This window comes from Pelodiscus sinensis, chromosome 26 (genome assembly GCF_049634645.1).
Source record: "Pelodiscus sinensis isolate JC-2024 chromosome 26, ASM4963464v1, whole genome shotgun sequence".
NCBI lineage: Eukaryota > Metazoa > Chordata > Testudines > Trionychidae > Pelodiscus > Pelodiscus sinensis.
The window spans coordinates 21,595,453-21,618,560 of NC_134736.1; the positions used below are offsets into that span (position 1 = coordinate 21,595,453).

The 23,108-nt window shown below is 51.7% G+C and overlaps 8 non-coding genes across 8 annotated transcripts; 3 read left to right on the top strand and 5 right to left on the bottom strand.

The window, feature by feature from the left end:
• Positions 1-152: 152 nt before the first annotated feature.
• Positions 153-225, bottom strand: TRNAK-CUU (transfer RNA lysine (anticodon CUU)). The gene has a single exon. It is a non-coding gene; the product is annotated as a tRNA-Lys (tRNA).
• Positions 226-5,818: 5,593 nt separating this feature from the next.
• TRNAR-UCU (transfer RNA arginine (anticodon UCU)) lies at positions 5,819-5,923 on the bottom strand. Its single transcript has 2 exons — positions 5,887-5,923; positions 5,819-5,854 (listed from the first exon to the last, which is right to left on the bottom strand). It is a non-coding gene; the product is annotated as a tRNA-Arg (tRNA).
• Positions 5,924-7,512: 1,589 nt separating this feature from the next.
• TRNAS-GCU (transfer RNA serine (anticodon GCU)) lies at positions 7,513-7,594 on the top strand. The gene has a single exon. It is a non-coding gene; the product is annotated as a tRNA-Ser (tRNA).
• A 4,199-nt stretch (positions 7,595-11,793) lies between these two features.
• TRNAS-UGA (transfer RNA serine (anticodon UGA)) lies at positions 11,794-11,875 on the bottom strand. The gene has a single exon. It is a non-coding gene; the product is annotated as a tRNA-Ser (tRNA).
• Positions 11,876-14,132: 2,257 nt separating this feature from the next.
• On the bottom strand, positions 14,133-14,348 carry LOC142820571 (small nucleolar RNA U3). The gene has a single exon (XR_012897798.1). It is a non-coding gene; the product is annotated as a small nucleolar RNA U3 (small nucleolar RNA).
• Positions 14,349-16,746: 2,398 nt separating this feature from the next.
• On the bottom strand, positions 16,747-16,829 carry TRNAL-UAA (transfer RNA leucine (anticodon UAA)). Its single transcript has one exon. It is a non-coding gene; the product is annotated as a tRNA-Leu (tRNA).
• Positions 16,830-20,383: 3,554 nt separating this feature from the next.
• Positions 20,384-20,499, top strand: LOC142820573 (U5 spliceosomal RNA). Its single transcript, XR_012897799.1, has one exon. It is a non-coding gene; the product is annotated as a U5 spliceosomal RNA (small nuclear RNA).
• A 1,429-nt stretch (positions 20,500-21,928) lies between these two features.
• Positions 21,929-22,092, top strand: LOC142820576 (U1 spliceosomal RNA). The gene has a single exon (XR_012897802.1). It is a non-coding gene; the product is annotated as a U1 spliceosomal RNA (small nuclear RNA).
• The last annotated feature ends 1,016 nt before the right edge of the window (positions 22,093-23,108 follow it).

Consider the following 23,108-nt stretch of genomic DNA (forward strand, 5'->3'; position numbering starts at 1 on the left):
TCCCTTCTCCTCAGAAGATGGAAATTGCAGTTGGTTCTCTCTCTGGTTCTACTAAAGCTGGAGCCCAAGACTAGACTTTTTCTTTCTAAAACCCTGGTGGAAGCTGAGAGCCAATTGCTTGCAGACTGAGAATGTGAGCTAAAGAAGGGCATCACCCAGCATTGGGCTTGAACCCATGACCCTGAGATTAAGAGTCTCATGCTCTACCAACTGAGCTAGCCAGGTTGTGTACAAAAAGTTTCCTAATATCCCATCACAGCATAACAGGAGCCAAGTGTTCTCCACTGCCTGACTCAAGGCTCTTTCTTGCCCCTAATGTGGGGTTCTGCTCTGTGAGGAGGTTTGAGCTCAAACCCCACTCCCAACACACCCACTTCTTTCCCCACGAGGAACGGCCCCATTTCCATCTCTCCAGGGACAGGAGAAGGGCTCTGGCCTGTTCTCTGCAAAATGCTCAGCCTGTTTCATTTTCTGCAGGAACTAGTGGGATCCATGCGCCCTGTTCCCCAGTGAGAGGTATGTGTCCTCTCCCCCCTTTCCACAGACACAGCAGGCCAGGGGGTTGTGCACCTGCAGTGGCCCCTTCCTACGTGGCCGGGAAGAAAGCAGCTTGGACTGATGGGGCAAGTCTCACTTGCTGATCAGACTCCCAGGGCCTGAGCTCTGGGGCCAGCACAGGCCGGGAGGGAGAGGGGGTGTGAAGAAATTCCAGGGGAGGGGGAAGAGGTGACCCAGTCCTCCCCCAAACAATTTTTTTTCTCTTTTGCTAAAACAAGTTTTGCTTCTATTTGGGGGGGGGGGGCATGAGGGTTTTTCAAAAATCAAAAAGGGGGGGAGTGACGCTGAAGAGTTTGGGAACCACTGCAAGGGGATGACCCAGCAGGGACTAAAAGTGAGTGCTCCAGGTAAGGTTTGAACTCAAACTCAGCATGTCTCCTACAAGTACTGCCTTATAAGTACTGTGCACTGACCCATTGCACCACTGGAGCAGATATTTGAAGTCTTTCTTCAAAGTCCTTAGATTGAAAAAGTCAAGATGCACAAAGTGGAATTGAAGTTTCTGCTGAGCCCTTGTTCTTTCTTTTCACAGGCAGAGCCGCGGGGCTCCGCACATCCAGAGACCCCTCCCTCTTCCTCCCTGGTCTCTGAAATAACCCACCCTAGTGGGGCACAAAGCTGCTGGAGGCCAGAGCACGAGAGATGAGTTGCACGTGGGTTAGTGCTCCCTTTGCACATGAGAGGTAGCAGGATTCACTCCCATCTTCTCCCACCTGCGCAATGGGGCTCAGGCACTGGCCCCTTTCCTGCTGCCCCAACTCTTATTCCCACAATGCACTTTGTGCAGGGACCGATGGTCATGGTCAAGGCGTGTGGCTGGGAGCCAGGACCCTTCCCAAAGTATACAACTCCCCCGCCCCCGTTCTGCTCACGCTCTCTGGCTGCTTCCAGCATGGGCTGAGCTCAGGGGTCAGATGGGCGAACTGCCCTGACGGCATCAGGCACCTGAGCACAAGTCTGCTCACAAAGCTCTAATGGGCCTCAGACAAGCAAAACCCCCTTAGTGAACCTCAGGACAAGGAAGCCAAAAAGCCTGGAGCACGAGGACCTCCCAGCAACCACCACAGCCCATCCCACTGAGATTTAAACTCAGATTGGAGGATTCAGAGTCATTAGTGCTGCCCCTTACACCTGGGACCTAGACAGAAGGGCTGGGGTAGACACCTGGGGCACTCACCTCTCAGACTGGCCTCTGCTCTCCTGGCTTCCCTCCAGCTGCTTCATCTCTCAGGACTCTCTGGCTACGTCTACACGGCACGTTTATTTTGGAATAAGCTCTTCTGGAACAGTTTATTTGAAAATAGCACGTCTACACTGCAGGGAAACCTCAAAATGAGTTTGAGGAGGCTTCTCTAATGTAGACGTGCTACCTTGATTTAGAACCCCAGGAGGAATAACTTAGAATGGCCCCGGCGAGGGGCTATTTCGAAACAGCAGAAGTGGAGCATCTACAGACACCTTATTTTGAAATAGCTATTTCAGAATAAGTATATTTCTTCATACAATAAGGTTTACAGAAGTTGGAATCAGCCATCCGTTATTTCAGAATTATTTCAAACTAACGGAATTGCTGTGTAGACTCTTGCATTTTTATTTTGGAACAACGGCCATTGTTCCAAAAGAACTTTTCTGTGTGGACAGAACTTCTGTCCTGCCTCAGTTCTGCTGCTTTCAGGACAAACTCCTTGTTAGGACCAGTCACAATCTAGGGTCAGTGAGGGTCCCTCCCAGCTGAGATGTGCGATACACGCAAGTCTCTTGTTCCCCACCCACTTCTCAATACTGGCTGCAGACATGACTTTTACATGGGGGTGTAGCTCAGTGGCAGAGTGTTTAACTGCAAATTAAGTGGTCCTTGGCTCAAATCCAAGTCCCCCCTAAGAGAGTGTTGATTTAATGGAGACATTCACCTTTCTTGGATGTCCATTGTATGTGAACTGTTTAAATGCATACAAACCCTTAGGCGACTTCTGCACTGCAGGCTTTTTACACAAAAATGACTGTTCTTGAACAAAAATGTGCAGAGCATCTACACTGCATGAGTCTTCTTGCACAAGTAAATTTGCAATACATCGTTGGAAAACAGGGCTTCTGCCAAAAGAGTTATTCCTCTCCCCACGAGGAATATGCCCTCTTGCACAAGAGCTCTCCCACAAGAGGGCAGTGTACACCTACAACATTAATTTCCTGTGCAAGAAACCGGTCTTGCTAAAATGCTCATCAGAGATTTCTTGCACAAGAGAGCAACCACACTGCCATGGACGCTCTTGCACAAAAGCACATCTCTTGTGCAAAGCACTTGGCAGTGTGGATGTGCTCTGGTGAAAGACCTTTTGCACAATACCGCTTGCACAAAACAGTTCTTACACAAGAAGGCTGCAGTGTAGCCGTAGCCGTTTTGTTATGATGGTGTTTAGGTCAGTAACTGGGGCCACTAAATGGTGCCTGTGACCTGTGACCTAGGGATCCATGTTGGATCCCCTCAGGCACTGGCCGCTCAGAGACTGGGTTTTCCTGCCATCTGGCACGAGGATTTCTGAAAATAAGCGGCGGAACGGCTCTGCACAAGAGGGTATTTGTGCAAGAAAGAGCAGTGTAGCCAGCTCCTTTTTGCACAAAAGCCTATGCTGCAAAAATGATGGCTCATTAGGTATACAAATGAGGTGTGGCAATATTCCTCCCCACACCTCATTTGTGTATCTTATTGCACAACAATGTGCGGTGCAGACATAGCCAAGGAAGCCAAACACTGGCATTACCAAGGGTTTGCAGAAAACCAGCATCTCACCAGTGGGTCCCACTCAGGTCGTGGTGCAGGATTCAGACTCACTTGCGTAGGAAGGTGCTAGAATCTCCCTGCTTCACATAAAATTTTTTAAGCTTAGACAGAAAGCAGAGGGGTGTGTTTACACTGACGGGTTCTTGTGCAAGTGAGGCTAAGCGTGGACTATCACACTGCTCCTTCATGCACAAGAAAACCCCTCTTGAAAATAAGCAGTGGAACCGCTCTGCACACGAAGGCTCTGTCTGACGGCTTCTTGCGCAAGAACATGGCCACACAGGGCTGCTGACGCAGGTGACCAGGTGGTTGGCAGCAGCTCTGTGGGCCGGGCACATGCCCCGGGCCTCCTGGACATATGGAGCCTCCCTCTGTGGCTTGGGCTGGAGGAACCTGCCCCCTGCAGGGAGCCTTGGGCCAGCCACTGCAGCAGCAGGAATTTGGGCATCAGGTCACCCCATTGGGGACAATGGAGGGAAGAGAAGAGTTTTCCCTGCCATTAGGGAAAGCCAGCCAGGCCAAAGCCCTTTTAGCCACTAGGTCTGTGCAGGCTGTTGCCTCCTCCTGCCAGTACTCTGCCCTGCTTCCGGCAAAGCTCTCAGCCTTTTGCCTGTTTCTGCTTCCCTGTCCATAGCAAGCAGCTAAAGGGTGGCTGGGGACATTCACCACAGCAAAGCACCCTGTGCCCAACATAGGACTTGAACCCATGACCTTGATGTTATTAGCACCAGCTGCTAACCAACTGAGCTAGCCGGCCTATCAGAACTAAGCTCACAAAGCTCAGAATGGGATGACTGCAGCTGCCAAGGGCTCTTCTCTGACAGGGCCACTAGTGACTCACTGTGACGTGGGCTGGCTAGTCCAGCTGGTTGAGGTGTCACGGAAATCCAGACTCAGAGCTGGAAGGAGAGAAACACTTCTATTAAGACACAGCTGTGGGAAGTTTCAAAAGGAAGACTTCCAAAATCAAATGTCCGTGGAAACCTTATATACATTCATGGTTGCACACAAAATAGAATAGACATCACATAAGCTAGTGACAGCGTTACGATTGGCTTAATGCTTAAAGCTACTTGTATCTCAATATGCAGAGATAAACTTAGTTACATGGGTGTTAGTCTCATCCTTGCAGCAGAAAAGCTAGATCAGGCTGGTTTTTGTAGGTTCACTATCTCTCACACACAATGCAAGGTCACGTTCAGTCAGTTGCATTCACACTTCACATTGTTCCCTTTAACAAAATACATTTTCCGTCCCAGAGGTTTGGTCAAGGTGGCTGGTGGCCAGCATGGCGCGCTGAGACCCAGGGCAAAGAGGCAGCCGGAATCTCTTGCTGCCAGCACCTTGTCTCCCAGCTTCTTCCCTGTCAGCAGCAGCCGCAGCCCCTTTCGGCCACTGGGTCAGCTGCACTTTTCCAGTTGAGCTAATTCTGCTCCACCTGCAGCCTGTGTCCAGTCAGTGCCCCTGCCACGGCCTGGCCCAGGAGGGCTGGGGCCCAGCTTTAGTAGAAGCAGAGAGAGAACCAACTGCAATTTCCACCTTCTGAGGAGAAGGGAAGAGGATTTTCTTCTCCTCAGTTCTAGCCACATCAGCTTAGGGAGGAGAAAAAATAACCCTCCACCCGCTGATTGTCCCCTGTCAGCTTCTGTAGCTTCACCTCCTTCCACAGCAGCTCCAGCTTTGAGCTACAAATCTCAAGGGCCTGGTGAGGAAATGAGGAGCTGGAACCTCGGGTTAGTTGCTTGCATGAGAACAAGAGGTGGAGTGTTCACAAGGTGCATTCCCCTCCCCCGCAGAGCAGGGTGTTGGAAAGAGCCAGGAACAGAACAGTCAGACAAGTTCCACCAACATTAAGATATTTTTCTGTGGTGTAGTGGTTATCATGTTTGTCTAACATGCAAAAAGTCACTGGTTTGAAACATAGGGTGCCCAGGTAAGTGCAGCTGCTGCTGACCAGCCTGTGCCTGGGATGAGCCCAACTCCCCACATGACAAGGGGGTGACATCAGTTGATAACGCCTTTTGGTGCCAGCCTGGGGAAGGGAGATGAATCAGGCCAGGCAGCTGCTGGAGGCTTGTGGCTTGGCCTGCCCTGCCCTGGGAGGCTGGTGCATTGGGCCGGCTCTGCCTGCTGCCTCCCTTGTGTGACTTGCCCAGTGTCCACAGGCCAAATGTTGGAAAAGCTTCTTCCAAAAAAAGCAGAAGAAAAAGCTGCACAAATTGGGTTTCGAAATTTGCGTAGCTTTTTCCAGAAGAACAGGGTAGTGTAGACATAGCCTGAGTGTTGCTCAGCACTGGTAGGAGACAGGGAGGGACAAAACAATCTAAAGGCACCTTTCAGAACAACCCCAAGGACCAGCCCTTCCCTCCACCCTCACTGGGGTCCCCTGGGAATTGCCTGGATGCCAGCCCACCCCAGTGTCAGCCTAAGGATTGACTGGTCTGTAAAAGCTGCATCCTGGAAATGAGGAAGCAGCTAAAGTGACTCTGGTGGGACTTGAACCCACAACCTTTGAATGTCTAGGTGGGCTCATATTAACCAGTGCAGCTTAGAAGTCCAACATGCTTTCCATTGCACCACAGAGCCTGATGGACTGCTGAGCTTGATACCTCCACTCTCTGCTTTGCAGCATGGCAATTGCTGGGGGGTCTGTCTCTTTTGGGAGGGGAAGTAGGAAGAGGGCCACTGAAATTAAAGGACAAGAGCTAAGCTGCAGCTGGAGAATGTGGGCATCACTTCCACTGCTTCTCGCACGCTAAACAAGCGCTCTACCACTTGAGCTAATTTCTCTGCCTGCAAAAGGCCCTGCTGCCTCCCCCACCTTGTTCCAGAGCCCACAACATCCCTGCAGCTGCCCAAAGCTCCTTTCTGAAAGGGCCACTTGTGAGACTGACACCCGGGGGCCGGCTAGCTTGGAGGTTTAGGGGACGTGGTGCTCAAATCACACTGACGCATCTTAAGAGCAAGCACCTTATTTCAAACCATAACGGGCTCGCTATTCTGACGTCCCTGCATGGCAGGAGGAGTGAGGGGCGTTTCGCAATAGCGATTTATTTGGAATAAGTGCTGTGTAGCCAGCGCCAAATTGCAAAATAAGCTATTTCAAAATAGGCGCATTGATTATTTTGAACTATGGGACGCACCCCTAGTGAGTTAGAGCTGAACTCTGCCCCCAGCTCCCTGCTCCACCCACCCACCTACTGACTCCTCCTTGCCATAGGGCTGTTTGCATTGGCCTCTTCTCTCTGTCGCCAGGCTGCAGCCAGGACTGAGACTCAGGCAGGAGAATGTGACCCGGCTCCCTGCACCTGGGCCCTGCATTTCTCATCCCTTCAGAGACACTTGCTAGTGGAGGAATCAATCACAGTCACATGAGTGTAGATTATGAAACTTTGTAGTTGTTGTTGCCTTGGAAACTCCCCACAGACCTTCCCCTGGGGTCCCGGGCAGCCCACTCACACTGCACAGCTTTCCTCGAGATGAGGGTGCTGTGTAGACGTGCCCGTCCTGTTGAGGGCCAGCCTGCTGGGGGGAGGCTCTGGCCACTTCCTTTCCTTGTCTCTCTCAGGCTGTGTCTGCACTGCAGGGCTACGTCTACACTGCAGGGTTTTTGTGCAAGAGCAGATGTTCTTGTGTAAAAACGTGCAGAGTGTCTACAATGCAGACACGTTCTTGTGCAAGTAAATTTATAGTACAGCATCAGAAAACAGGGCTTCTTGCACAGAAGTTATTGCTCTCCCCACGAGGAATAAGCCCTCTTGTGCAAGAATTCATCCACAAGGAGTCAGTGTGGACGGGCAACAGGGGTTTCTTGCTCAAGGAAGCCATGTATCTAACATGCCCGTCAGAGCTTTCCTGAGCAGGAGAGCGTCCACACTGCCATGGGCGCGCTTGCAGAAAAGCACTTCTCTTGTGCAACAGCACATGGGAGTGTGGACACACTGTTGGGCAAGACCTTTTGCACAAAACAGTTCTTGCGCAAGAAGTGTGCAGGGTAGCTGTAGCCAGGGGGTGTTTGGGTTTGTTACCAGCACTGAGCTTTGTACAACAGCCCAGGGAACATTGTGAAAAGCCAAAACCTTCCCGCCCTGGGTGTCCTTGGCCAGTCAGCAAGTGGGAGAAAGGTTCCCTGAAGAGCTGACTTCAGGTGATTTGAAACAAGCCATCACAGCTCAGATGAGGTGGCCAAGTGGTTAAGGTGTTGGACTGCTAATCCATTGTGCTCTGCACGCATGGGTTCAAATCCCATCCTCATCAGGTGTTAATAGCCTTCTCTCTTGCCTCTACCAGAGGCAGCCCTGCCTGTCCCCCCCTCCACCCTGCACTGCAGCCAAGGGAAATCTCCACAGAGACACTCCCAGCTGGGACCCTCAATCCCTTCTGCCCTCAAGGGGAAACCTCACAAAGAAAATTCCAGGCAGCCAGGACTTGGGGGTCTCTGAGATTGCCCCTGTACCAGCTGGCTGTTGCCAGGGGTCCTCTATGAGGTCACTGCCTCTCAGCCAATGAGCTGAGGGGCTGCAAAAGTTCATTGTGATGTCACTGCTGCCTTGCAGGCTCATGTCCTGCCCGTTGGCATGTGTGAGCTGCTCTCCCTGCCCCCGTCACTCAGGGCTGGTTCTGGGGCTCAAGCAGGGAACATCAGAGGCTGCTCAGGGGGCCACATTGGTAGGAATAAGGGATCTTTCGGAAAAGGTTTTATTTTCCTCTGCCCTTCATCAGCAATGTCATCTACTTGGGGGAGCAGTTGCCCTGAGACTTGCAGAAGGGACAGCCTGGACAAAAAAGTAGTATTCCAGCACCCTTCAATAGCTCAGTTGGCAGAGCGGAGGACTGTAGCGTGTGCTTGGCAAGTGATCCTTAGGTTTCTGGTTCAACTCTGGCTTGAAGGAGTGATTCTTTTCCCTCCAGCCTGGCCTTAGCAGAAAGCAACCAAGGTGGTTGCCTTGGGTCCATGTCTTCAGAACCCTACACTGCAATTGACAAAACAATGGTGGGGATGAGCTGCCAATCACATTTCCTGGGCTGTGCAGGTTCTGTCCACACACAAAAGTTCTTTTGGAACAATGGCCGTTATTCCACAACAACAATGCAAGAGTCTACACAGCAATTCCGTTATTTTGAAATAATTCTGAAGTAACAGACAGCTTATTCTGACTTCTGCAAACCTCATTCTACGAAGAATAACACCTGTTCCAAATTAGCTATTTCAAAATAAGGTCTGTGTAGCTGCGCCACTGCTGCTAGTTTGAACTAGCCTCTTCCTGGGGACATTCTAACTTATTCTTCTGAGACAGCTCGTCTACACGAGTGACAGATGACAGAACAAGGAGCAATGGTCTCAAGTTGTGGTGGGAGAGGTCCAGGTTGGATATTAGGAAAAACTATTTCACTAGGAGGGTGGTGAAGCACTGGAATGTGTTACCTAGGGAAGTAGTGGAGTCTTCATCCCTAGAAGTGTTTAAGTCTTGGCTTGACAAAGCCCAGGCCAGGGTTGATTTAGATGGGATTGGTCCTGCCTAGAGCAGGGGGCTGGACTTGATGACCTTCTGAGGTCTCTTCCAGTTCCATGATTCTATGATAAGGGGATGGGTTGATGAGATAATATGATCTTGGTCTGGAATAGTGATTCCAAAATAGCTTATTTCGAACTAGCACGTCTACACTGCAGGGAAACCTCAGAATAGTCCGAGGCAGGCTCCCCAGTGTAGACGAGCTACCTCGATTTATAGACCCGGGAAGAATAACTTAAAATGGCCCTGGGGAGGGGCTAGTTCAAACTAGCAGCAGTGGCGCAGCTACAGACACATTATTTTGAAATAGCTAATTTGGATTACGTGTTATTCTTCGTAGAATGAGGTTTGCAGAAGTTGGAAAAAGCCGTCTGTTACTCCAGTCGAGCGGGAGTTGAATCAGCGACCTGCGGATCACTTGCCAAACACACGCTACAGTCCGCCGCGCTGCCAGCTGAGCTATCGAAGGGTGCCTGATTAATGCTGGCTTGCCTAGGTTGTCATTTCTACAAGTCTCGGGGCATGTGCTCCCCCAAGTAGGTGGCATTGTTGATGAGGGGCAGAGGAGCACAGGGGCTGTCACAGGTACTTCACATGCAGACGGACCCCCTGAGTGAAACCTGAGCTAGATCCATCCATATAACAGCAAAAGGAAGAAAGTTGGGTTCTTCTCATGTGTCTTCTTTGTTCCAGAGTCTCTAGGGGTGCGGTCGGGGCAGGTCCACAAAAAAACAAACCACTTGAATGAACCTTGGTCTAGAAACACCCCTGAGGATTTCCTTCTATCTTTGGCCTGGAAAGCTCATCTGTAACAATGTGGTTCCACTGTAACCCTATTGGAAGGCCTGTCGCTATTCAGCAGGTCTAAACTAAAGCCTTCTTCTGCAGCCAGACTCAAGAGCAGCAGCAATTAGCTGTAAAGCCTGGAGTCACATGCTCATATTCCAGCTAAATGACACTGAAATAGTGTCACACTAGGCTGAGAGAAGGGGATTCTCTCCTAATGGCACCCACTGGTACCAGATAAGAAACAGATCTCAAGATGGGTAGAGAAAACTTAGTTAAACACCGTTTTGACTGGCAAAAGACTGCTTACTAATAGTTGTGGTTGTGCAATGGGCATTCTATGATTCTTGTCCTCCCTTTCCCATTGTTTGTCTGTGTGGTCGCTGTCTGGTTTGGATCTGTTTCTGTCTGCTGTATAATTAATTTTGCTACATGTAAATCAACTAAGGTGGTGGAGTATGATTGGTTAGGTAAATCACAATAGTATCTTATGACTGGTTAGTAAAATTATGCTAAAATAATTGATTAAGATATTGCTAAGCAGGACTCAATTTTCACTATATAAACTGGGGTCCAAGAAGGAGACCAGCAAGAAGAAGGAAAGCTACCCAAGCCCTAAGACCCCCAGCTCAGAGTAGAACATGCCTGTCCCATCAGAAAGGACACCTCAAGAGCCCATGTTTCTACCTGCCTTTGAACTAAGGACTTGCTGCATGTTAAGAAAACACAATGACCACAACACCACAGAGGGTTTTTTTTGCCTGAGATTAAACTTGGGAAACTATTCTGTTACTAACCCTTTGGCCAGCTCAGATTGCTGTGGGGTTAAGGAATTCTCTCTTGTTCATTCTGTGCCCTCTGGACGGGACCAAACCAAAGGAGGCCGGCCTCCCCGGGGTCTCTGTTGAAGCAAAAGCTTCTCTCTGGTTTGGCAGCTAATAAACAGCTTTATTGCTCAATAAGGCACAAAGTGCCAAACGTGTTCCCAGCAGAGCCGGGCCCAGTAAGGCTGCTAATACAATCAACCCTAGTATCTTTATACCCTTAACCAAACAGTCTGACGTCAGGGCATCCAATTACAGAAATCATCAATGAAACTTAGAAAAGTGAACCCGTTCTCAGCAAGATAGAGGGCAGGTGCGAGGGAGTGAAGCGTCTCTCTCAACCAGCTCAATTAACACATTCCAGTAGCCCATCCTGTAGGCCTCTCACACCGGGTGACAGAAAGTTCACTCTGGTCTATGTGCAGAAGCAAGAAGCTGAAATGGTTTCTGTTATACAAGATGGCTTCTAGCTAAATATGAAATGGTTTCCACAACTCCAACCCAAACCCTGAGACACAGGGGTTTACAAGCCAGATGATCAATGTTTGCTGCATTTCTTCCTTCCCCCAACTGTGCCAAACCTCAAGGCCAACTCCACAGTCCCAGCGGCTGGGGGAGATGTGCACGTTAGAGCCTCTGCCCACACACTGGCCCCTCCCCTTCTAGGGCAGGGCTCCTGCTGTTCCTTGGTTTACTCAGCCTGGGGAGTTGGGCTTATGCCAAGAAGCCAGGTGTTTACTTGGGGAGACGCAAATAGGAGCAGAACCCCCTGTTCCCACTTTTTGCTCGGCTTTGAACCAGGAGCCTTTTGCACATTAAGCAAACACGATAACCACGATAGCCACCACCCCACAGAAACATGCTTGTCAGTTTTTTTCTGTACATAAACTTGGACAAATATTCTGTTACTAATTCTTTGCCCAAGGCAGAGCAAGAGCAGGAAACAAGCCCCCCCCCCCATACTTCCCTTTGCTCCCAACATGGGGGGGGGGGTTGCCTCTGGAGGAGTGACCCACATCCTATCCCCAACATTTCTGCCCTTCATGGATGGACCTTTGGGGGCAGGCCCAGACGCTCCATCCTCTCACTCAACTCCTATCACACACTGGAGCAGGGCAGCCCCCAGGAGTAGGGCTGAGCCATGGGGCGCTGGGCAAGGGGCAGAGGCTGCAGGAGCTGAGAGTTTCCCTAGAGCTCAGGGACCCATAATGAGGCCCCATGCCCCGTGTCTCTCTCGGAAAGGTGCAGAAAGGGTTTGACTGGGGATGGGGAGAGTGGCTCACGGGTTGTGCAGCTTGTTGTCTGCTTAGGGGTGTGGTCAAAACACAGGCCTCGCTGTGAGCAGGATTTGAACCTGCATAGGGAAACCCTATTGGATTTCAAGTCCAACGCCTTAACCACTCGGCCATCACACCTATGAGCTCAGTAATGCCCCAGGGCCAGGGAAACTGGTAACTAATCCCAGTGCCCAGACCTGATGTCACCTCCCCCACCGAATTCACACAGCAAACCTGGCTCCCCGAGAACAGGGGGAGCCTGGGGGCTCATTGCTGGGCCATGGGGTGAAGCATCAAACCAGCCTCCTCCTGTGGGCCTGTGAGTGTTGCTGTCCCTGCTGTACAGACATGGCCATAGATTCACTGGTCTCATTAGCATCCCTTTTCCAAAAAAGGGTGCCAACGTAGACACAGCCAGCCTGTGTGTGTGTGAGTGCAGGAGTGACACACATATATATATATATATCATATGCATATGATAAGTATTGATTATTCTATGTGCGTTCAGTAAATGTGGCGTGTTGCCTTATCCCTCTGAAAAAGATCCCTAGTACTTCTTTTAAGTACAACACTTGCTGCCTGTCTACACTGGTGGGGAGTTCTTGCACAAGAACACTGACGTTCTAATGTGTGAAATCAGTGCTTCTTGCACAAGAACTATGATGCTCCCACTCAGAAATAAGCCCTCTTGTGCAACTGTTCTTGCGCAAGAGGCCAGTATAGACAAGGACCATGAATTTCTTGCACAAGAAAGCCCTATGATTAAAATGGCCACCAGAGCTTTCTTGCACAAGAGAGTGTCTACACTGCATGGATGCTCTTGTGCAAAAACACATCTCTTGCGCAAAGGTACATGCCAGTGTAGATGCTCTTGTCTGGAAGAGTTTTTGCAGAAGAACTCTTCCGCAAAAGAGTTCTTGCGGAAAATCATGCCAGTGTAGACGTAGCCACAGGGGAGAGAACGCTCATGCAGTGTAGATGCTCTGCAAGTTTTGGGGCAAGAACAGGTGTTCTTGTTCAAAAAGCCTGCAGTGTAGACATGGGCTTGGAGTATCTGCACTATGGCTGTGTCTAGACTGGCCACTTATTCCGGAAATCAGCCGCTTTTCCGGAAAAGCTTGCCAGCTGTCTACACTGGCCGCTTGAATTACCGCAAAAGCACTGACTTCCTACTGTAAGAAATCAGTGCTTTTTGTGGAAATACTATGATGCTCCCGTTTGGGCAAAAGTCCCTTTTCCGCAAAACTTTTGTGCAAAAGGGCCAGTGTAGACAGATGAGATTTATTTTCTGCAAAAAAGCCCCGATCGCGAAAATGGCGATCGGGACTTTTTTGCGCAAAAGCGCGTCTAGATTGGCCAGGGACGCTTTTGCGCAAAAGTGTCCATGCCAATCTAGATGCTCTGTTCCGAAAATGGTTTTAATGGAAACCTTTTGCATTAAAAGCATTTCCGGAAAATCATGCCAGTCTAGACACAGCCTATGAGCGTGTTTTTGCACAAGTAAATTTACAGCTCATCAGAAGAGAGGGCATTTTGTTCAAGAGTTATTCCTCTTTCTATGAGGAATAAGCCTTTTTGCGCAAGAGCTCTGACTTTTTCCAGGAAAACGAACAAGTATGGCTCTGTCATCACTGAAAAATGTTATGGCAGCTGTGATCCAACAGGTTACTTAGAGTTCCCTTCCCAGCCTCTCCCTCCCCACCTGCAGGAAGCTCTGTGGTGCACTCAGCACTAGCCCAGCTAGTTGTTGAAGGAGACAACCCAGAACTGGCTCCAGCCCCCACTCAGTAACCTGGGGAAATGACCCACCAGGCCTGGGCACGTTGGAGAGGCAACGATTCCCCACTGGCCAGGGCAGAGCCTCCCTCTGACACAGTCATGGAGCCTTCTCCCCCTGGTCCTGCCTCCCCCTTCACTCAGCTCTCACTGCTGGGTGCTGCCAGGGAGGGGCCTCACTGCTCGTCAGTGTTCCTGTTCCAGGAGCAGGTGAGTTTCGTCTTGTGCACCAATATTGAGTTTGTGGGTGAGCCCCCACAGCATCTGCCAGTTACTAACAAATATCTTAGCTACATGTTATGGGAGAAAGACACTACCCCAAGGGATAATTAACACCTGGCTGTGGCTAGTATCTCTCTCCCCCAGGGCCACTAGGGAACAGATGAGGGACAAGGCGTGAAGCAGATCCAAGAGGCTGGCTAAACCCAGTGTAAGAACTACATGGAAAAAGACCAAAAGACCCAAAAGCAGATGAGAGAACAGCATGAAAACATCAGGATCAGGACCAGAGTAGCACACGTAAAACCAGAAACTCAAGAAAAGCCAGGACAGGATGATAAAGTGAAATCACTGCTCCTTTCAACTTCAAAACTAATTTAGAACTTTTTGACAGCAGCCAACCACTCAGCCTGTGCTCTCTTCCTCCAGCTTCCCAACAGGAAAAGAGGAACAATCACCAAAAGCAGACAGTATTTATATTAAAACAATACTGTCTGTTTGCTTCATGCCCAGAAAAAAACATTGTGACTCATTCTCATAGCTAGCAAGACCAACCACTTTTAACTACAGTTTTCAAGTTACCAACTTTAAAAACAATCTCTGAAAATACAGTTTTAACAGCAGCCTGCTCGCTACACACCCACACTCATGTGCATTCACTTTCTCCTCATGAGGAATGTTTTCACACAACACTTAGAAAACTAAAGAACAGAAATAATCTCAGCAAAATGCTTGTCCCATTCAAACACACTCCACCAGGTTTAGAAATCTGCATATTAGAATATGCTCCCAGGCCCTGTTTACAGAAACACGCCTCCTGATTAGCATGTGGAGCACCTGGCAGCCAATCAAAATCTCCTGCTGTTTCTTCCTGAAACTGCAGATCCTGGGGCTCCTCTAAGTCAGTGGTAACAAACTGCCAGTCTGCAGACCAGCAAGGGGCCAGGAACCCCTGCCTGCCAGGCAGAGGTGGAAAATAACTAATTAGAAATACTTGATCACACTGCTCAAGACCTTTTTTGGGTATTTGTACTTTACTCAAGTAATTTATTTTTGTCAGACTTTGATTTTTATTCAAGTTATTTTATTTTTTTAGACAATATTGTACTTTTTACTCCACTCCCATTTCCAGAGGCACTGGGTTACTCACGACTCGCATCATTCTGATTTGCTAAAGCCCAGCTGCATGTGCAAGCACCAGTCATCCAAGAAACAGCCAATCCACAAGCAGAATGCCCCTGCCAAGGAAGAAGCCTTTTAATAGCTGCTCCAACACCTTGTAATTCAAACCCAGTATCCCTGCAGGCCCTGCCAGCCTTAGACCTGAGCGAGCAGGGCGGCTGCCCAGGGCTCCGTGCTGAGGGGGTGATATGAGCAGTCTCATGTGACCTTCCCTGGGGCCAGGCAGCTAAACAGGAGGGAACCCAGCAGCCGGGGTCAGGGGGGACAGAGGCACTTACTTGTGCCGGGTGAATCCTCTGCTCTTGGGAGTAGCAGGAGGATGGGTGGGTTCCTGGGGTGGGGACTCCCCATTTCCCCTGGGACAGAGGCCCCTGTGGAAGCCCTGTGGGGGGTGGGGCAGGCTGTGCTGGAAGAGGCTGGGGTGGGCGGCTGGGGGGGGGATTGAAGAAGCGTCTGTGTGGGCACTTGGGCAGCCAGCTCGCCAGTGAGCAGCAGAGCACACGGGCCCATCGCCCCACAGCCGAGCCCCCAGCTGCTCTCCCAGGGCTGTGGCCGACCAGCCTGCACTGCTGCCAGCCTGGGCTCAGCTCTGCCAGCGACCTGCCCAGCTGCCTCCCTGCCAGGGGCTGCAGACGAGTCTGCTGGGGTAGAGAGGAGGGACATGTCTGCCCAGCCAATGTGAGGGGTGCGCCTTTGGGACAGGGAATTTCTGTCCCATCTCCCTGTTTCTCGTGTGGCCCCAGTGGCCTAATGGACAAGGCACTGGCCTCCGGAGCCAGGGGTTGTGGGTTCAAGTTGCACCTGGGGTATAGAACTGTGACCTTCTGAGGGTTGATTAGAAGCTTTGGGTTGCTTTTTTCCCCATGAGAAATGGTTCCCCAAGAAATGCCACATCCCATAGGACAGCAGCTGTCTAGTCCCACCAGCTCCAGGAGTGACTCAGACAGAGGGAGGGGGCTGGAGCAGAGCAGGGTCTGTCTGGTGACAGGGCAGAGGCTCAGTAGGTGCAAGGGGGGAGCTACTTTGGCCTGGCCCTTTTACAAAGCCCTTGGGCATGGGGCTGGCATTGGGGGAAAGTTCCCTCAGCGATGGGATGAGGGGGCTGTGCTGGGCTAGGAAGGTGCCGTTCTCCCTGCTCTTGCCTCCGGACAACATGGCTGCCAGGCCTGGGTGCGGGCAGACTGGCAGTTGCTGCAGCAGCACAGGGGCAGGAGGCCCCACTGATGTGGGGGGAGGCAGCCCCACCAGCAGGCACAAGGCTGGGCCAGCATATGGGGGGAGGTGTTGGACTGCATTTCCCTGCTGACATGGAGCTGGGTTGCCAGGTGTCCAGTTTTGAACTAGACAGTCCAGTATTTGAGCTTTCTGTTCAGGAAACAAACTGAGAAAATAGAAATAGAAATGTCCGGTATTTTCTAAATAATAACAATAATGTCGATTGAGATGTCATGTCAAGTGTCTCTGGTATTTTTGTAGAAACCATCTGGCAGCCCTACACGGAGCCCAGGTGACGGGACACCTCCCAGTACTCACTGCTGCTAGCAACACCCTCACACCACTCCTCACCGCTCTTTTCTAACAGGTGTAAGTCCTCTTGCGCAAGAGGGTAACGTGGGTGCAGGACAAGGGTTTCTTGCCCTATAGCTAAAATGGCCATCGGAGCTTTCTTGCACAGGAGAGCATCCACACTGCCATGGATCCTCTTGCACAAAAGCACATGGCAAGATGCCGCCAAACATAGCCAAAGGGACCTTCAGAAAGGAAGTCCAGTCCTCTGCCCTCATAGCATGGCAAATCACCATCCAGATGGATGTCTGTCCAAAACAGGAAGCTACCAAGAGTGGGGTTTGAACCCACGCAGACAAACATCTATTGGATCTTAAGTCCAACACCTTAACAACTCAGCCATCCTGGTGACAAAGGAAATGCTAGACGTGTGCAAGTTCTCTCCCCAAATAGCCCAGGGACTCACTCTCAGAGCATCTTCCCGGCCCATCCCTGTGCCAGGGCTTCCCACCGAAAGGGTGAGAGAGCCGCCCCCTCCCACCCAGTGAGGAGGGAAGCAGGGAAAAGGGAAACCAAACAAGACAAAACCCAATGTCCCCAGGGATTCCGTGGGACAAAGGCCTGGTGGGGAAAATCCCCCCCCCCCCCACATTCACCGGGCTATGTCTACACTCCCAGCTTCTTGCACGAGAAATATGTAAATAAGCCTAAGTGTGGAATATCATGGAGCTTCATTTACATACTTAACGAGCCACCATTTTTGCAGAAGAGGCTCTTGCTCCAGAAGGAGCTGTCTACACTGCCCCTTCTTGCGCAAGAAAACCCCTCTTGTGCAATGTCACTATTCCTGAAAATAATCGTCGTAGTGGCATTGCACGAGAGGGAGTTTTCCTTGTGCAAGAAGGGGCAGTGTAGACAGCTCCTTCTGGAGCAAGAGCCTCCTTTGCAAAAATGGCAGCTCATTAGGCATGCAAATGAGGCTCAGCGATATTTCATGCTTAGCCTCATTTGCATATTTCTCATGCAAGAATCCGTGAGTGTAGACAGAGCCCTAGTGTTTTCCCTGCCTTGCATTTGGCCAGCCCCCATGGATCAGGCCAGTGTTTACTAACCTTTTTTTATATACCATGGACAGCCAAACCCATTCACAAACTTTTCCCAGACCGGTAACATATTTACATATCTGCATATCCATTATGCAAATAACAAATATGCAAATATGGAAATAAACTGTTGCCAGTCCCTACAGATCAGTGTTTGCAGGTATCTACACTTAAAAAAATTCACAGAAACAATTCCCCTCAGGCTTCTGGAGGGGGCAGCTCCTCCCCCGGGGGGACTGGAGCCTGCAGAGGGAGGGGCGCAGGGAGAGGCACCCACAGAGGCAGGGGGCATTTGGGACACCCTGGTTATAAACTTTAGAAATTCTGTTTGGGGCAAAGGAGTTAGTGCCCCCAAGTGCCACCACCAGGCACCTCTGCCCCCCCTCCTGCCCCATGGGGGTGGGGGAGCTGCCATTGTATCTCCCCCCTTCCTTCTGTACAAGCCCTGCCCTGTGTCTCCCCCTCCCCCAGCCAGGCTGCTCTTGCTCCCCCAGTCTCCTCCCAACCTCCCCTGCCCCCTTTCCTTTCCTGTGACCCCCCCCCCATGAGTTTCCCTCCATTGCACCCCTGCTCCCAGCCACCCCATGCCTGGCATGATCCCCCCAACCTCCCTTCAGCACCTCCTGCCTCCCCTTCCTGCCCCACCTCACACGTCCCTGTTCCCCTTCACCTCTCTTATCTGCCCCCACCCCTCTTGATCCCCCTCCCCACCCTCTCTGGGATGGCTCCCCCTGCCCTGCACGAGCTGGTAGCAGCTTCCCTGGACCCAGGCTGGGATCACAGCCCCCTCTGCTGAGAGCAGCCCTGGGCCAGATCCTCCTACTGCAGCCCGGGGGGGTCTGCTCTCTGGGAAGGGGAGGGGGGGTTTCTCCTACCTGCCCCCCCCAAATGCTGCCCATCCTGAGGTAGGGGCTGGGCCAGGCAGGGGCTGTCCAGGCTGGGGGCGCTGCTGTGGGAAAGGTTCCCAGGGAGCAGCTTTCTACATCCCATCGGCCCTGCGGAAGATTCCCCCTCCTGGCTGCAGCCCGGGCTCCGGGGGCCCAGCAGTGCTGCACCCAATGCTGGGGCTCGGGGATCCGCCCGGAGCTATTTACAGGGGCCCTGCAAGCAGAGGGCAGGAAAGGAGCCAGGCTGAGGCTTTGCCGGGAGCAGGCCGGGGACCTGGCAGGAGGAGGCTCCAGCGAGCACAGAGCCTGCGCAGGGCCAGCCTACTGGGAGGGGAGCAGGAGCATCCAGCACCATTCAGGCCAGCGGCAGCCGACACTGGGGAGCTCTGAGACTCCAGGGAAAAGGCCTCCAGCCCCCCAGCCCTGGGATTAGGTGCCCTGGAACCAGGCCCCCTGGAATAGCATTGTGGCCGGGGGGCTCTGACCCACAGGGGGGCTGGCCCCAGAGCCCAGGGCCTGGTCAGCAAGTGAGACTCGCCCGTCAGTCCAAGCTGCTTTCTCCCCGGCTGCCGTTCCTGCCTGTCCTGTGCCAGCCCTGAGCAGGCCAGTGGGGCAGGACTGGGGGTGTCCGTAGGGCCCTGCTCTCAGTCCATCCCTCACAGGCCCTGTGGGCTGCTTGAGGGCTGAGCCTGTCGCCCAGGCCTGGTGCGGGGATGGAACATGGGGCACGTTTCCCCCTGTGAGCGTGTGCGGGGGCAGGAGGGAGACACACGGGCCGGGTGAAGGTTTTGTGCTGGGGCTGGAGGCTTGTGCCCGAGCTGTCGGCCTCAGCAGGATTTGCTCCTCCCCCCTCTCCTGCCTTGCTGCCTCCTTTGGCCAGCAGCGCTCAGGGGCAGCCGGGAGAGCCGGCACCAAGGGCAGAGGAGGCCGAGGTACAAGTCCCTCAGTGCAAAATCAGTTCGCCAGAAAATATGCATATAAGATCAGGACTCATGCAAATGAGATCCTAATTAGCACCTTTTTTTGCTGAGAAAACTCGCCGTGTAGATAATGCAATAGAAGCACAGCGTGTCAGAGAATTTTTCCAGTGATGCTCCCAGATGAGGAGGTTACAAACCCCGCGCTAGACCCTGTGCCAGGGTTTCGTCACCAGTGCGGCTGTTCCTGTTCTGTTCCGCGCTGTGAATGTTCCTGAGAAGGTTGGAACCAACCCGGCTCCTTTAGGGAACGGAAGCTCCTAGGGGCGGAGACTGAGGTGTTTAAACAGCGCGAGCAAACTGGGGGCAGCACCAGCCGGCCCAGACGGGGGAGAATAATCGCACTCGGGTGTCCCGGGGTCTGGCTCGATCACAGCGGGTGGGCTACCGAGAAGGGCCACAGGTGCAGGCTGAAGCGTTGGAGGCTGGGGACAAGCCACTGGCTTTGCTGCTGCGGGGCGGGTTGGATCCTTGTAGGCTCCATGGCTGACCCACCCTCCCCCGGGGCAGTTCAGCGGCTCGTGCCCCGGCCCTTACACACGGCAGCGACCAGAGCCCCAAGCCTGCCTGCCCCTCCCGAGGGAAGCGCGGAGCCCGGCACCCCCAAGCTACTGGCCCAAGGGCCCACGGGGAACCAGCATATGGCCTGCGCCCGGAACAGCGGTGGGACCAGCAGCAGCTGCCCAGCCCGGCCCATGGCAGCGAGCTAGGGGCTGCAGCCGCAGCTCGGAGATCTGGGCTCCTCCGCATGCTCGGGTGTACCCAGGGGAGCTCATTTACATACCCACGATGCATTGCGCACAGTGATTCACCACCCACGTCCATGGGGCAGAGTTTGCTCCTAAAGCCCCTGGCTCCCACACAAAACTCAGGCTATCAGCACGGCAGAGCAACAGGCTGCAGAAGGGGTGGGGATTTGCAGACGGTCTGGTGTAGCCACCATGAGTTGAGAAACAGACGCCGTTTTTCTGGCAGTGCCTCTGCAGCAACTGCAGTATACTCTGGTTTCTCTTCAGATTGTATAAATCTTTCGCCTTTTACTAAAGATTTCCATGGAGTGGAACATTTATGAGTTTGTACTCAATTTTTTGAGGCTTCACTCCAGTGAAGCTACCCAATGGTGTAAAAAAACAGAACTGAACTATTAGTTTTTGTAGTGAGGCCTGTAGGTGCCTGTGTTTATTTGAAAATGTTGTTGTATCTTATAGTGTGTTACTTTTTATATTAGTAGTAGTGTTAGTCTAGTCTAGCTAAAACAAAAAGTAGAACTATGCAGTGCTAACAAGAGGGGCTATGTCTAGACTGGCATGATTTTCCAGAATGCTTTTGGTGGAAAAGAACTTTTGGCGGAAAATCGTCCGTGCCAATCTTGACACGCTTTTTCGCAAAAAAGCCCTGATCGCCATTTTCGCGATCCGGGCTTTTTGGCGGAAAACAAATCTGGGCTGTCTACACTGGTCCTTTTGCTCAAAAGTTTTGTGCAGAAGGACTTTTGCCCGAACCGGAGCAGCATAGTATTTGCGCAAGAACACTGACAATCTTACGCGAGATCGTCAGTGCTTTTGCCTAAATTTAAGCTGCCAGTGTAGACAGCTGGCAAGTTTTTCTAGAAAAGCAGCTGATTTTCTGGAAAAACTGGCCAGTCTAGACACAGCCTTCCGTTAAAAGCATTTGTGGAAAATCATGCCAGTCTAGACGTAGCCAAAGGATACAATCAAAAAAAGTGAACACCTATAAAAAAGACAAATCAAATTTCAAAACAGAGGAGAGATGGGAGGGGGGAGGTAAATGTCTGTGAGCTAATGATATTAGAGGTGATAATTGGGGAAGCTATCTTTGTAATGGGTAAGATAATGTATATAACTGGACAAATGTCTCAGATGCTTCACCAAAGAATCAATGCACACAAAAAGGATATCAGACAGTATCACAAAGAAAAACAGTGTCTTGCCATTTCAACCATTTGATTACCTGCATACTGCTTGGCTACGTCTACACTGGCATGATTTTCCGAAAATGCTTTTAACAGAAAAGTTTTCCTTTAAAAGCATTTTCGGAAAAGCACATCTAGATTGGCAGGATGCTTTTCCGCAAAAGCACTTTTTGCAGAAAAGCGTCCGTGCCAATCTAGATGCGGTTTTCCACAAAAAAGCCCCGATCACCATTTTCGTGAGTCAGGGTGCAGCAGCGCCACCGGGCTCCTCGCCGCCGAAGCGGGGCTCAGGCCGGAGAGGGGAGAGAGTGCTGGGCCCAGGCAGAAAGTCAGGTGGGGGCATGTCCCAGGCGGAGAGGTGGAGCGGCTTGAGCACAAATGCAGATGTGGGCACGAGTGGAGGCTTGTGGGAGCGGAAGCAGGCTGGCGAGCGGGGCCCACGTTGGGCAAGCGGGGCTCGATGTGGGTGTCGGGGGCAGCTTGGAGGCAGGGGTGGGCGGTAGGGGAGCGTTTGGGGTGTGGCGGTGTGGGTGCACGAGGCGGCGTCCCCCATGATGTGAAAGAGTTTGGACGTTGGGGGGCAGGCGGTGGTTGTGCAGGTGGAGATCATACTTACCTGGTAGGGAAGATATCATGATTGCAAAGGTGGTTTTCCCAGGGTGAGGCTCATCCATTGCACTGCGGGTGTGCTGACCCCTGTGATTTCCCCAAATGTGGGAAACTTGACTACATTATTTGTGGTAGTGGGAATCTGTGTTTGTGCTTTCCCCTGGGGCTTGCTGTGAAAAATAGACTGACAGATGACCAAGACAAACAGAGAGGGAATGTTGCTGCTTCTGTTCTCACTTCTTTTTCTCTCTGTGGTGAGCATTCCTAGTTTTCTGTGTTTTTCTCTGCTCAGTCCCTGGCTTGGCCCGGCCCACGGGGCGGGGGGGGGGGGTTCTTTTTTTTTGCTTTTTCTGCCTTCTCCCTGGAAGCACATCACTTTCCTAGGCCATTGATGCCCCTCTTCAGCCACCCTGCTCGCCTTACAGGAAGTTTACCCTAACGGCCGGCCAGCTGGACAGAGACAGAGGCATGTTGTCTAGACGTACCCTTAAGGCTACGTCTACACTGGCACCCTTTTCCGGAAATGCTTAAAACAGAACAGTTTTCCGTTATAAGTATTTCCGGAAAAAGCGCGTCTACTTTGGCAGGATGCTTTTCCGGAAAAGCACTTTTTCCGGAAAAGCGTCCATGGCCAATGTAGACGCGCTTTTCCGGAAAAAAGCACCGATCGCCATTTTCACAATCAGGGTTTTTTTGCGGAAAAGACTACTGTGCTGTCTACACTGGCCCTTTTCCGGAACAGTTTTTCCGGAAAAGGACTTTTGCCCGAACGGGAGCAGCATAGTTTTTCCGGAAAAACACTGACAATTTTACAGTAGATCATCATTGCTTTTCCGGAAAAGCAAGCGGCCAAGCGGCCAGTGTAGACAGCTGGCAAGTTATTCTGGAAAAGCAGCTGCTGTTCCGGAATAAGTGGCCCAGTGTAGACACAGACTTGGATTTGAAGTAACGCTCATATAATTTGTAGTCTATCACTGAGCTACTCTCCCTGATGTTTGCTCTGTTAGGAGTTGAGAAGGGGACAAGAGGCTTTTGTAGCCCACACACGCCTGGGCCTGTCTCCATCACTTCTGCCTCTGCCAGGTGAAGGGAGGCCTCTGGGCCCAGCATCTTTTTACCCAACCAGGGCTGGCTTTTGGGGAGAGGGAGGGGCCACTCGAGGAACTTGGTCCCCTGGCT